The sequence below is a fragment of the Phoca vitulina genome, unplaced genomic scaffold, assembly GCF_004348235.1.
Source record: "Phoca vitulina isolate PV1807 unplaced genomic scaffold, GSC_HSeal_1.0 scaffold17, whole genome shotgun sequence".
NCBI lineage: Eukaryota > Metazoa > Chordata > Mammalia > Carnivora > Phocidae > Phoca > Phoca vitulina.
Genome location: NW_022589720.1, coordinates 14,226,087 through 14,239,710, shown reverse-complemented (window position 1 = coordinate 14,239,710; position 13,624 = coordinate 14,226,087). Strand labels below are relative to the sequence as shown.

Below are 13,624 nucleotides of genomic sequence, written 5' to 3'. Positions count from 1 at the left end.
CCGTTTTTCGGTTTCCTATGAACCTAAGCAACACATTCAGTTTAACAACTTAATTAAAATTGTTTTTTTTGTCTTTATGCTATCAGAATATTTCATACTCGTTGGGCTGTAAGAAAGTAATATCTTAATAGAGGCAGAAAGACTTTGTTTACTCCCATTGCAGAAATCTTAACAACAACAAAAAACGTGCATTGTTCAGTTTCCCTTTCATTTTGACAAGATATTATAAGAGAGTATACTTCTCTTTTTCTGTAACTGCCTAATTAATTTATTGGTATTTTTTCAATATGGAATAATATCAGGCCTTAATAAGACCTGTAAAATCCTCAATTTATTGCTTCTGTGCTTTGCCAAATTTGAGTAGCAAAATATTTCCTGCAATAGGTGAGTTCAATTCACTCACACGCACACACACACACTCACACACACACACACACACACTCTGTTTTGTATTATATAATGATTTGTATTATATAATGTTTTGAATTATATAATATTTTGTATATTATATTTTGCATTATATATACACATATAAACTTTGAAGACATTATAACTTGATCCACTATGAAATCAATAAAATGATTTGTTGAATATAGCACTATGAGACCTATATATGAGAAAAATGTATATACCTAGCTACTCTTCAAGTTTAATCTAGTGAAAAATGTTGATCCAAATATAATTAATATAATTGATTCTACACTGTACAGGTTAAATTTCTTTTCTGTTTCCATTATCCTTTTATGGTACGTCCCAAGCTGATAGTAATGTGCCCTTACCTGCTTCTCACAGATGCCCCTTCAGGATCGAAGGCCTTATTATTCAATACTGGGAACGCTGCTACACGCTGTCCTCAGGGATCTTCTCCAGGTTGTGCCCTCTGCTGAAGAAGGCTGTCATGCCCAAGTTAATGCATCCCTCCAGGGGGCAGCCCACATGTAGTAACTGCCCCTTGTGAGGCCATAAAACCTTGCCCTTTCTTCCAATTGCCAGAGAACTCCCATGAGTAATTCCAGCTTCAGAGCTCACTGGGTGATCTAGGGCTTTCATGTGATGTCATTGAAGCTCTGATTCTCCTCCTGCCATACCCCGTTTTCTTCCTTCCTTCAAGAATTGTTGAGGCTGAGAGTACTATCGTTTAAGTTCACCGCACTCCAATCTATGCGTTCAAGAACTGACCTGCAACAGATCATACCAGGATGGATTCAAGAAAGTAGATGCTATGGTGTGATGTTGGAGTTGGATTGCTCAGCATTGCCACTACCCAGGTGGCCAAGAGGACCTCATGACTGGCAGTATGTGGCCATGAGAGTCTCTGGCATATTGAAGTACAGTTGTTCAACTTTCATTAGTGGTGAACTGGGATGGAATGCCTATAGAATGAAATACAGTCGTGGATGTAATAAAAAATACAGTTGAAAAAGTAATAATTATAACATAATGGGTAATTAATTATGATTTGATAAAAACATGTGCAAAAGTCAGAGGGCCACCTTTTCAGAATATGAAGTTCTCATTCTCTGAAGGTGGAAAGTAAAGAAAGCTAAAGACGCAACATAGAGCTTAATCATAAGAGCTCCAAATAAGGATATATTCTCAAATTAGGCAAGTGCGCTATGTTGAGTCCAGGACTATGATAGAAAAAATGAGATCCTGATTCAGGGGATGGTGGCATCTGGATTGATGCCTTTAAACATTATGTATCTCCCAAACCCATCCTACTGAGGGATGGTGAGTGCCCTCTTCCTTGCAGGTGACGCAGATGACCTTGCCTTGCAATAAAACAAGAGTCCCCTCAATATTTGTACCCATATTTCTTCGTGTGGTCATAACATCCCAGGGCTAGAGAAACTCTAGAACTTTCTAGGGGAAAAAGGGGGACTATATGCAGAAGGAGTTACAGTACCTAAGTAATATGTGCCAACAGGTGACTGGTGAGTGTATATGGGACTGGATCCTAAGGGTGTTGGATCAAGAAGGGAAAATGAGTTTGGACAAGGAATTGTTTATCAAATTGGAAATACTCTCACAGGATCGGATCTAAAGTCCTGGCAAAAACAATAGAAAAAAGGGTCAAAGATTTAGAGAGTTGGACATGATGGAGTTTTTATTCTGTAAAAAGCTAAGAAGCCCACTTGGTGACTGTAGTCCCCGGAATGGGACATAGATATTATTGACTGAGGCAATCAGGATGCACTAGTGGTAAGAACACCAGTACTACTGGAAAACTCATTGATGGTTGTTGTCTACAGGCAGGTCTGATGGTTGAAGTTACTGTATAGAAATGAGCACCTCAATAGCACGGGGGTTGAAAAGATGATCAGAAGTCTGACGACAGTTGCGCTAGTAAAAAGTTATGACCCTTTGCCCAATTGCTGGTCCTGGACAAATTTTTAAACTTAAAACCCATTTTGTGAGGGAGTGTCATTGTTCCAAGGCAGAGGATGCTGCAACATCAGAGCAAGTATATATATATATAGTGTATATATATATATATATATATATATATATAATGTATAGAATATATATATATATATATATATATATATATATATATATATATATATACTGCCTTAGTCTTTCCTCAAAGGGACCTATGGTGACTTACCTGAGTAATAGTACAGAGAGGGAAAGATAATATCCATATATTTTAAGGACAACTAAACAAAGGGTAAAGTTGATACTGATTCTCTGGGATTTAGAGCCTCACCATGAATCCCCTATTAGAGTGGGGGTATATAGAGGAGAAGTAATGAAGTCCTGATACTAATCCACTCAGCATAGTCTACTGGGATCACGGATACACCAGTGATCATTATCTCTCCCTGCCAGGGAATTGCTGGAATGGACTTACTAGGGAGTTGGCACCATTCCCATGATGGTTTGGGGTCTATAGAGCAAGAGTTTCTCATTAGAAAACACTAAGTTAAAAGTTCTCAAACTCTTCCCTACACTCTGAGAAAGATGGCAATAAAAGACATTGGCACATCCCACTTCAGTATCAGACATTAACATCACCCTGAATTAGTTATCTATTTGCCCACTGAAGAGTTTTGCACAAACTGTTACATCTGCCTGGAAGTCTCTTTTCTTCTATTTCATCTCACAAAGTACTACTAATGTTTCAAACTGAGTCCAATCCTCACTTTCTTCCAAAGCTATCTTATAGTGTTTTAATTAGGCCAGTCCCCCTTTCCATGCTGTCATAATATCACATAGCTTTTCTCTGTGGGATTTGTCTTTCGCACACATGTTTATTTGATTAATGTGCATTCTTATATACTAAAATTGTAAATTTATCTCAGAATCTAAGACAGAGTCAATAAATATTGTGATGAATGACTTGATTATATCTAGTCTTCCTATAATTTGAACACAGGGAATTTTACATTGTTGTATATTTTGATATATCTTATAGAAAAAGATGCTTATTGTACATCACAAACATAGATTTCACAGAAATTTCTTAGGAGAAAAAAATCTATTATAATATCCATCTTTGAAACAGGAAAGAGAAACGGACTTAAAGCCATCCCAGGCTGCACATTGTTAGAGGCTGGAGTTGAGGCCTTTGGCTGGCTGAGGAGCTCACAAGTGTGGATAGTGCACCGCATGAGGGGCAGGTCTTTCACTAACACCGCAAGGGGCTCTATCCAGATGAGTGGAGTTTGATAGTAATTATTTCTATAAGTAAAACAAACAAACAAACCAAAAAACCAAAAAACAAACAACAAAAATCATCTTAGGAACTAAGAGTAGCTTCTGGGAAAATTTAAATACAGGTAAAAAATAAATATTACATAAGATCTTATAATAAGGATAAACATGTATGAGTGAATAAATGGATAAATATAATATGCTTACTATTCTGGTAGAAATTCATGTGTGTTTCTACGTGAGTACAAAAAGAGTAATGTGTAACTTCTACCATAGGAAGGTGTGTTGGTGTAGGAAGGATTTTGGAGAGGAAACAAGGTCCCAACTGATATATACATATGGAATAGAGAGCCAGGGAAATTATTTATTTAGCAGAAGGCACAGTTTGAATTGTCTTATATACATAATCTTATTTATTATACACAACAACTCTGTAAATTAAATCCCATACTCCTACATTAGAGAGACAGTGGGGAAGGAATTAATATTTATTACTGTGTAACAGGTACTGTACCAGCTTTATATATGTTCTTGCTTAATACTCAGAACAGTGCAGGAATGTAGGTCTTATCATTGCTGTTTTACATATGAAAAAGCATAAGTTAAAGAGAAAATTTAATTTGCTGAAGGTCACAGACCCAAAATAATAGTCAAAACAGACTTTGAACCCAAGCTTGCTCCATAAGGTGGCAAAGATCCCTTTAGGGTCAGAGAAAATGTGAATTTAAGGAGTTATAAACAAACTTGGCAGAACATCAGACCTTTATTGAACATATTATTCTACCTGCTGTACACAAGATTCCGTGTGTAGAGAAGCTGTTTTCTAAAGGGGTCTATAGAAGTCAAATATATCTTGGTGTTTGGGAAAAATGGGCATTATAATGGAAAAGTGACAAAAGAATCATGTGAAGTCTTCCTATATTTCACTTTTTACAAGAGTTTTCAATTATGTACAAGTTAGAGATAGATGGGAAGAAAAATCGATGTACAGAAAGATGATAGATTCAAATAAATAAATTATCCACATATTTTCAAAAAGCATAGAATTATTTCAATGCCTTTGCTTTCAAATTACAACTCAAAAGATCTCTATTGAAGAGTAACGTGCATAATAACTTACCCAGTAAACTCTGTTATTTTTAAAGGAGATTTTTAATTTTAAACTTTCATTAATATTACATGAGGGTATCTTATCATAGTCACACTCAAGCAGTTGAAATGTAGGGTGAATGAAATAACATAATATTTAAGAACCCCAGATCTTAGATCCTATAATGATTTATTTATGAGCCATCTGGTTATACAAATATGATACTATGGTCAGATGTGCTCTATATGCATGGAAAGAAAGAATTATTCAGAAAGAAATAATTAGGTTTTTATGAGTTACATCCCAAGGCAAGCTGTAGGATTTAGGTAACAGACTTTTATTGAAAGTCAAAAGTTGTACAAATATATATTTTAATGTATATAATAGAATATTAGCATATATATGTATATATACATATGCACACATCTATTACATCACTTCACCATAGTAAGAGAAACTTATAAATACAACATTTTATCTAGGGGATTATAAATGCAAACAGATACAGTGAGTATGACTCATTCTGAGTTCTTAAGGGAAGGCAGGGGAGCCCAAGGGAGTATGGCCTTCCATTTCTGTTATTACCACCATTAATCAATTTTTACCTCCCCATCTGTCACATGTTTATAGTGGACATGCACAAATGCATATGTAGGGTTATATGTGGGATGGGGTGGAAGATGGTATGAAATCACTTCAGTTTCTTTTTGATGAATTCCTAATTCAAGTAGTGATCATGTGTGGATGAAATTAATTAACTTCCAAAACAAGTAGAAGGGATATAAATTATAACAAGCCAAAAGTCTTTTTTATAATTAAAAAATACAACTCTCTTGACTATAGCCAAAAATCAAAATGAAAATTATTCTTCAATCTGTAATCAATGTTGCAAGCCAAGGCAACTAAAATTAAAAGCAAAATTTGGAACAACTTCAGGACAGCATGGACATAAATGTGATAATAAGTTGAAAATACACTAGATCATAACATATAGTACGTATGTTGTACACTGTACAGTTCCAGGATGCCATTTACATTTTCTATGATTTTTATGGTGCTTATCACCACCATCAAGTTGTGTAACATGGCAGCCTTATCAATCTATACATTATGGGCCTCTATTATACCTATAACAGTGAAAATAAAAACTTAACAAAGGTCCACAGAAGTGTCAGATACTTGAGCTCTACACAACAGCAATTATGAATACCATTTATATTTGTTTTTATATTAATAACCTATTTCTTTTTTACTATGCAAATGAATAATTTTATCATCAGTTGAACAATGTAAATTTAGATCATCTGTACTACTAAATGAATATATATAGAAAATAGGTATTGATTCTCACCTAAGGGAAAATTTGTTTTATTTACCCAAGAATTTTTTTTGGAGGGGGGGCAGTGGGCAGAAACACTCAAATATTCGCAAGTATTTATTATTTTCTCCAAACATCCATATGATTCAAATAATTTATATCAGTGTGCACATATGAGGTTTATGTCTAACAGTAAACCATAAAGGATATAGTGCAGAATTTATTAATAATATCCTATTCCTGTGTACTTATTTCCTGTAGAGTATAACAAAACCATCAACACCCTTCATTTCACCAAGTCTCTCATTTCTGTTTGTCCTGGCATAAAGAGATCATAATACCACTTCTTCACTCCAGGCCACACTCTTTCAAACTTTAAAGCTACCTGTGAAAAATAGGTGTTTGATTCCTATTCGGATCTACCCAACACTAATGAGATTATAAACCTCCTTATATAATGATGGACTAGATTATGTATATAGCTCCCAAGAACCTGAGATACAGGGCTACCAGGCATCACATAGAGTGGGAACTATTGGGGTCACAGATGAAATTTATTTCAATAGACACTTCTCTTGTTTGCTTATTATAAATATTTTGATACTAAATGTCAATTGAATATAGAATATTATCATTTTATTACATGGTCTTGATAATTATATTTTCTTATTTAGAAGACTTTGTATATTATATACAAATAGTTTCAAGTTTCAAAATTTGAATAAAACATTTAAACTTCTAAAGAACATAGGGCAGAGAAATTTGTAATATATCTAGCTATCTAAATTGAAGGGACTATATGTAAATAAATAAATAAATAAATAAATAAATAAATTGAAGGGACAAATGGGCAATTCAACAACAGTATTTGGATACTTCAACACCTCATTTTCAATAAGGGATAGAGCAACTGAGCAGAAGATTAACAAGGAATAGAAGATGTGAACAACATTGTAATCTATTTAAACCAAACAGACATCTGTAGAACACTCGACCCAACAGCATTTGAATACGCATTCTTCTCAATTGCAAATGAAACATACTTTAGGATAGACCATACTTTAAACCATAATATAAGGCTCAATAGATTTTAGAAGATTGAAATCATATAAAGTATGTTCTTCTACCACAATGGAATTAAATTAGAAACTGGTAATTCACAAATTGGTGAATTCACAAATGCGTTGAAATTAAACAACACATTCACTCTTAAATAACTAATGGGTCAAAAAATAGTTCACAAGGGAAATTAGAAAATACTTGAGATGAATAAAAATGAACTCAAACACACCAAAATCAAATTATGATAAAGCAGTGCTTAAAGGGAAATTTATATCTACAAATGCCTATATTTTTATTTGTTTCTTTAAATTCCTTTTGGCTTTTATTTTTTTTAAAAGATTTCATTTATTTATTTGAGAGAGAGAGAGAGTGCGTGAGAGAGCACAAGCAGGGGGAAATGCAGAGGGAAAGGAAGAAGCAGACTTCCCGCTGAGCAGGGTGCCCAATTCGGGCCTTGATCCCAGGACCTTGGGATCATGACCTGAGTCTAAGGCAGACACTTAACTGACTGAGCCACCCAGGCACCCCCAAATGCCTATATTTAAAAAAAAAAATAAAGACTTCTGACGCATAACCTAATTTTTCACCTGATAACACTAAAAACAAAAGAGCAGGGGTGCCTGGGTGGTTCAATCAGTTAATCAACCGACTCTTGATTTCAGCTCAAGTCATGATCTCAGAGTCATGAGAGCAAACCCCACATGGGGCACCACGCTCAGTGTGGAGTCTGCTTGAGATTCTCTCTCTCCCTCTGCCCCTCCCCCTGCTGGTGCTCTCTCTCTCTCTAAATAAATAACTTAAATCTTAAAAAAAAAAAAAAAAAAAAGAGGAGCATACTAAGCTTAAAGTAAGCAGAAGTAAAGAAATAATACAGATTGGAGAGGAATAAATGAAACAGAGATTTAAAAACAATAGAGAAAATAAACAAAACCAAAAGTTGGCTCTTTGGAAAGCTCAACAATTAACTCTGCATTTTAAACTTAATTTCTGATTGAGGAATCAATTCTTTAATTTCCTGCTCCAAGAATTATATGTGTGAGCTAGCAGGTGGGAAGTATGTTCTTGGCCTTGGAGACTTAACTGGTATTCTTGAAAGCACATGGCAGAATAAATTTATGGCAGTGCAAATATAGTTAATGAGAAAACATTTTGGATGGACTGGATATATTGATATCTTTAGGATCCAAGTCACAAGAACAAATTCACTCCAAATATGTAAAATAATTCCTAAGGAAAGGAATTAATTATAGGGACAATTCTATGTGTTTCTTCTCAGGGATGGAGATGGTAGTTGAGATGAGGTATACAAGTAGCTGAGAGATACAGCAGCTGAGAAGTAAAAAAAACAAAATAAAATTCCACAAAATTTGCTGTGATTCTCTGGTTAGCAAACCTGAGCAAGAACAATGACCCAGTTTTTGGTTTTTTTTTTTTTTTTTTGAAGTACTGGTCATTTTTCCATTAAACAAGTTTGTCATATTACAACTATCTTTCTATCACCATTTTCTATAAATCAGGATTTTTATCAATCCTGATCATGATTTTTATCAATTGAATGATAAAGAAAATATACATTTCCTGGTTCTCATTATTCTACTTACAGATTAGGGTTATAGCCCTACTTATAATTATCAAATATTTATCAATATTGCCAAAAATATGCTAATTGGATTAGATCAGCTACTAGTAAGTAAATAATCTGAACAGGCAATTTCTTTTAATGTTATGCCTTCAATACCTGGGAAAGTGCCTGGCATATGAAAGGTAGTCAACGAATATTGGTTGAATGAATTGATTGTATCCACATGTCAGCTCAATATATTTGACACAGAAAAGATGTAGTATTTAAATAAACTATCAACTAAATAATAAAAAATTTTCATCTAAAGAACATATAATACTTCAGTAAGATGCAATACTCAAAAATTTGTCAGGGACTGTAGACTTGTTACCATGATTTTGTCTGAATTTTTTGCTGTATTTTATTCATTATATCTTGTTACATAACATAACAGTATTACCACAGACTTGGCTTAAAACAACACAAGTTTATTATCTCACCGTTTCTCTGCATGGCTTTGCTGTGTCCTCTGCTTATGGGTCTCACTCAGGAAACTACAGTCTTGATGTTAGCTAGGACTGGATTCTGTATCTGCAGGATTCAGTAGGTCGGATATTCCTCCTTGATCACATGGTAGTTGGAAGCATCCTATTCTTTGGACACTGGACTGAGTTTCTTTGTGGGCTGTTGTCACATGCTCAGATCCTAGAGGTCACCTGCAGTTCCTTGCCATGTGGGGTTCACTAGCATCGTTGCTTGAGAGAGAGAGAGAGAGAGAGAGACTAAAGTAAGATAGCACTACAATTATATGTAATATAATCACGTTCACATAATCCAAATATTCTGTCTCCTTTTACATTCTACTGGTTAGAAGTAAGTCACAGTCTTGCCCATAGTCAAGGTGAAGGGATCATACAAAGGTCTAACACTAGAAGGCAAGAAACATGGCAGCCACCTTAAAAGTTTGTCACATGTATGTAGGGGAAAACCTAGAGGTGTTTACAAATAACATTTCTGTTATACTGAAAGTTAGAAGAAGAAGAATAGGAACTCATATTCATCTTAGAAGTTATAGCTTATCTTAAAGTATGTATGAAAAAGGATCGAAAAAGAATGTTATGATAGTTGACATCAGAATTGTTAGGAAATTTGGAAAGGAATTTTGAGAAGCCAAAAAAATGTAATTAGATCAGAAAATTAACAACTAAAAGGTAAATAACTTGTTTACTTCTCCCAGTCTCAGTTGACCCACTGCCCATAGACATGGAAGGCTTTCTTCCTTCCAAGATGTGCACTGACAATGCAGAAATTAGTAACGAGAAAGGATGAGAAAAAGTACATTAAGTTGCAGAGTGAAGGTGTTAAGACTTAGGCAAGCCTTAAATTTTAAATCATAGGGAAAAAATATTCAAGAGAAAAGAGAGGGGAACTTAGTCTGCTTTAATGAAGCAGAAAGAAATATGTTTTAAAAAAAGAGAATGAAATTAGAACCTTAGGTAATCTCCCAAAATGTGGAAGACTCAGAATATAGTTAAGGCTGCTTAAGACCCTAATTAAAGAAAGAAAGTCCCCCTGTTGAGATGAGTCTTTGCTGCAAAGAGAAAGTGTTGGTCCAAAGCTGATAAGTAGCTCTCACATGAGCAGGAAGCTGAGCTTCATGCAGCTTCTTTTAGATGTAGACGCAGAATGGTAACTGGCTATGCTTTCAAGACTGTTTGATGATTCACAGGGATTGTGTTTATTAAATCAAGTGTTTGAAAATTCTTACAGACAAAGAAAATATTTTGAATTTGAAAGCAATTTAAGCTGTTTGGAGGTGTTTATTTAAATGGGATTAATCATTAATTAATCTAAGGCTTCTTAAAAGTAGTTACATATTCATGGATTTAAAATAGAATAAAATTTATCAACTGAACATTAAATTTTAAGAAAGAGCTAAGGTTTTGAATTTGTAAATTTACTAAATTTAGTATCAAATATCAACAATAAAATACAAAATGTTTTTTTCTAAAATAGTAGCTGCTAATTTTTATTTATTTAATTTATTTATAAATTATAAGATTTTATTTATTTATTTGAAAGAGAGAGAGAGAAAGAGCAGGGGGAGGGGCAGAGGGAGAGGGACAAGCAGTCTCCCCGCTGAGCACGGAGTCCAACTCGGGCTCAATACCAGGACACAGAGATCATGACTTGAGCCAAAATCAGACGTTTAATTAACTGAGATACCTGCAACATGCGATACTATCAGTCACCTAAAATATGGATTCAGAACTATGGAAAATATTCTTTCATTTTAACATTGGGTAACCATAATGTTGAACAGATATTTTTCCTCAAATGCATGCATCATTTTTTATTTCTGAACCTATCACCATACTCAAAAGGATGCAGTATGCTGATAAGGATTAACTTAAGGTCAGCTTCTACTGAATCATACAAAATGGTTTCCATATTGGAAAGTGGGATCCTATTACCTAAAGTAAGAGGAGGGGTACAGAGTGTATAAGCTTTGTTAGTGTATAACAAATTACCAAAAGTTTAACAGTTCAAAACAACCCGCAATTGATTATTTCACAGTTTCACGGGTTGGGGAGTTCAAGCATAGCTTGTTGAATCCCTTGTACAGAGTCTCAAATGGCTGTGGGCATGGGCTTGTTCTGGGCTGCGCTCTCACCCCAGGCTTCTCCCAAACTCATAGGGTTGTTAGCAGAATTCACTCACTTGCAGTGAAGAACTCCTGGTGGATTGCTTCTTCAAGGCCATGAAGAACAGGATGTCTGCAATCCTAGGATAATCTCTCTCATGATTAATTTTATAATAATCCACTTCACCTTGCTTAAATGACATAGAAAAACAAGAAAATTTTCTTAGAGTACATTTTTTTCCAAAATGATACATTTATTTACTGTAAGCCTAAGTGGAAAGTATAGTTGATTTTTACTCGGCGTCTTCTGTGTAACTGATATTGCTAATGTTGATTAAACAGATTTTATATCATAATTAGTAACAGTCTATTTGTGCCCAAAGAAAAGTGAAATTGTCACAGTGATATAAATTTCAATGTGAAAAAAACAAAGCTACAATGATTAAATATGATATTTTCTCTTATCAGGAATAAGCTCAGAGATAATCCAGATGGTGGAAAACATTAAAATGTAAAAAGGGCAATATTTTTAAATTTAACTCTGTCAGTGCAAAATACTCCTCTTCTAATTTTATTTTTGAAAGATCACTCTTGAAATGAGCATAGATGTCTTAAAAAGAAAATATTTATTGAGCAACTGTTCATTATAACCTACCATATTACAAAGATACTGAAAAAATATGTATACTATATAGAGGCAGAACATTTAAGTAAAGTTTTATGTCCACAGGAATTTGGCTTGGGAAATAAAACTTTACATTTCCTCAGAAAGCAGATTTTGCAACCTATCAAAGAGTTAAAAATGTCCCTATTAACATATGTAGTTTTTCTGTGATATAAGTCAAACAGTTAAAAAAATATCATGGTAGGTTTTTTTATAATAACCTTAGCTGGAATTCCCTGATACTGGTGAGAAGTCATTTCTGACACTCCGGTAGTGTCAAATTTTAATCAATTTGCATATGATTAAAAGCAATGTTTTTGCATTTCATTCTGAACACTTATTTTTAACTTGTCAAATGCTGCTCTAAGAGAGAGTGGTCCTGCATACTTCTGAAGATCAAGAGCAATGCTATCACAGCAAAGGCGATTGACTGGCCTGAATATGGCCAATGAATTCTAAAGCTCAGGTCAAAAAGGATTTTTTAATGTATGGAACAGATACGCAAAATAAAAAATTATAGAAGGATTAGAAATGTAATTGATGTAAATTCATGTAAAACAAAGTATTTAAAGATAGTCTGAGCCCTTGAAAACACAAAAGAAAATAGACTTTCTCCTATATGTAAGGTTTAGCTGACTTCATAATGAGAGCATAATCCTTTTTGCTGTGTTAGATCATTTATTCACTTTCATTTCAAGTCATATTCCTTTAACTGATACAGAATTTACATATGTCTCCTCATTCAAATGTGTCATTAAGATGCAGGCTACGTTACAGGGCTTGGAAATGATCTTCAGACATCTGTCTCTGGAACACTTAAGAAGCTAGCTACTCCAAACAGACCCTGGACACTGCTCATCAGAATATGTCCCTGATGCTGATCATTAGCATAAGAAATAACTTAAAAGCAGAATTTTGTCATTGTGTGGGTAAGGTCAACTCTGTCAAGTTTATGGAAGCAATGAAACACACACTTGGCAACTCTAGGGAACAATGTTCCTATTTTGCATTGTCATACCTACCAAGAAGCACATAGAACATTCTGGAAAAGAAAGGGAGAGATGGAATTTTGATCTAAAACCTAAAATCTTGATACAGGAAGATTTCACTTGCGTCTAATTCATAGCATCCTTATTGGTCTGATCTAGCCGGGAGCAGGGAGTGGAGCTATAAAGGATACAGGATTTAACATTTATGGAAATCTCTTTAAAAATAATGATCTATAATATCAAATAGAAAAAAATCACTTATGAATTACAGACACAAAAGAGTTTGTGTTTTTGTGTTCCTAAACGACTGATTATTAAAAATATGGAGGAAGCTGACATATTTGCCTAAAGTAAATTGATAATTAAAGCCCCTGAGCCTGTTGTGATCTCTTATATTAGTTTTCTATCACTGCTGTAGCAAATTCTCATAAACATAAAACAACAACCCAACAACTGTCTATCACAGCTCTGTAGGTTGGCTGACTGGGTGGGCTTGACTGGATTCAGAACTTAGGGTCTCACAGTGCCAAAATCACAATGTGAACTAAGCTGGACCCATAGCTGGAGGCGCTGGGAAAGGAAGGAAGGAAGGAAGGAAGGAAGGAAGGAAGGAAGGAAGGAAGGAAATAAAGAAAGAAA

General features: G+C 34.4%; 1 non-coding gene across 1 annotated transcript; it reads left to right on the top strand.

Moving 5' to 3' along the window:
• The first annotated feature begins 3,538 nt into the window (after positions 1 to 3,538).
• On the top strand, positions 3,539 to 3,692 carry LOC116639288. The gene has a single exon (XR_004300799.1). It is a non-coding gene; the product is annotated as a small nucleolar RNA SNORA62/SNORA6 family (small nucleolar RNA).
• The last annotated feature ends 9,932 nt before the right edge of the window (positions 3,693 to 13,624 follow it).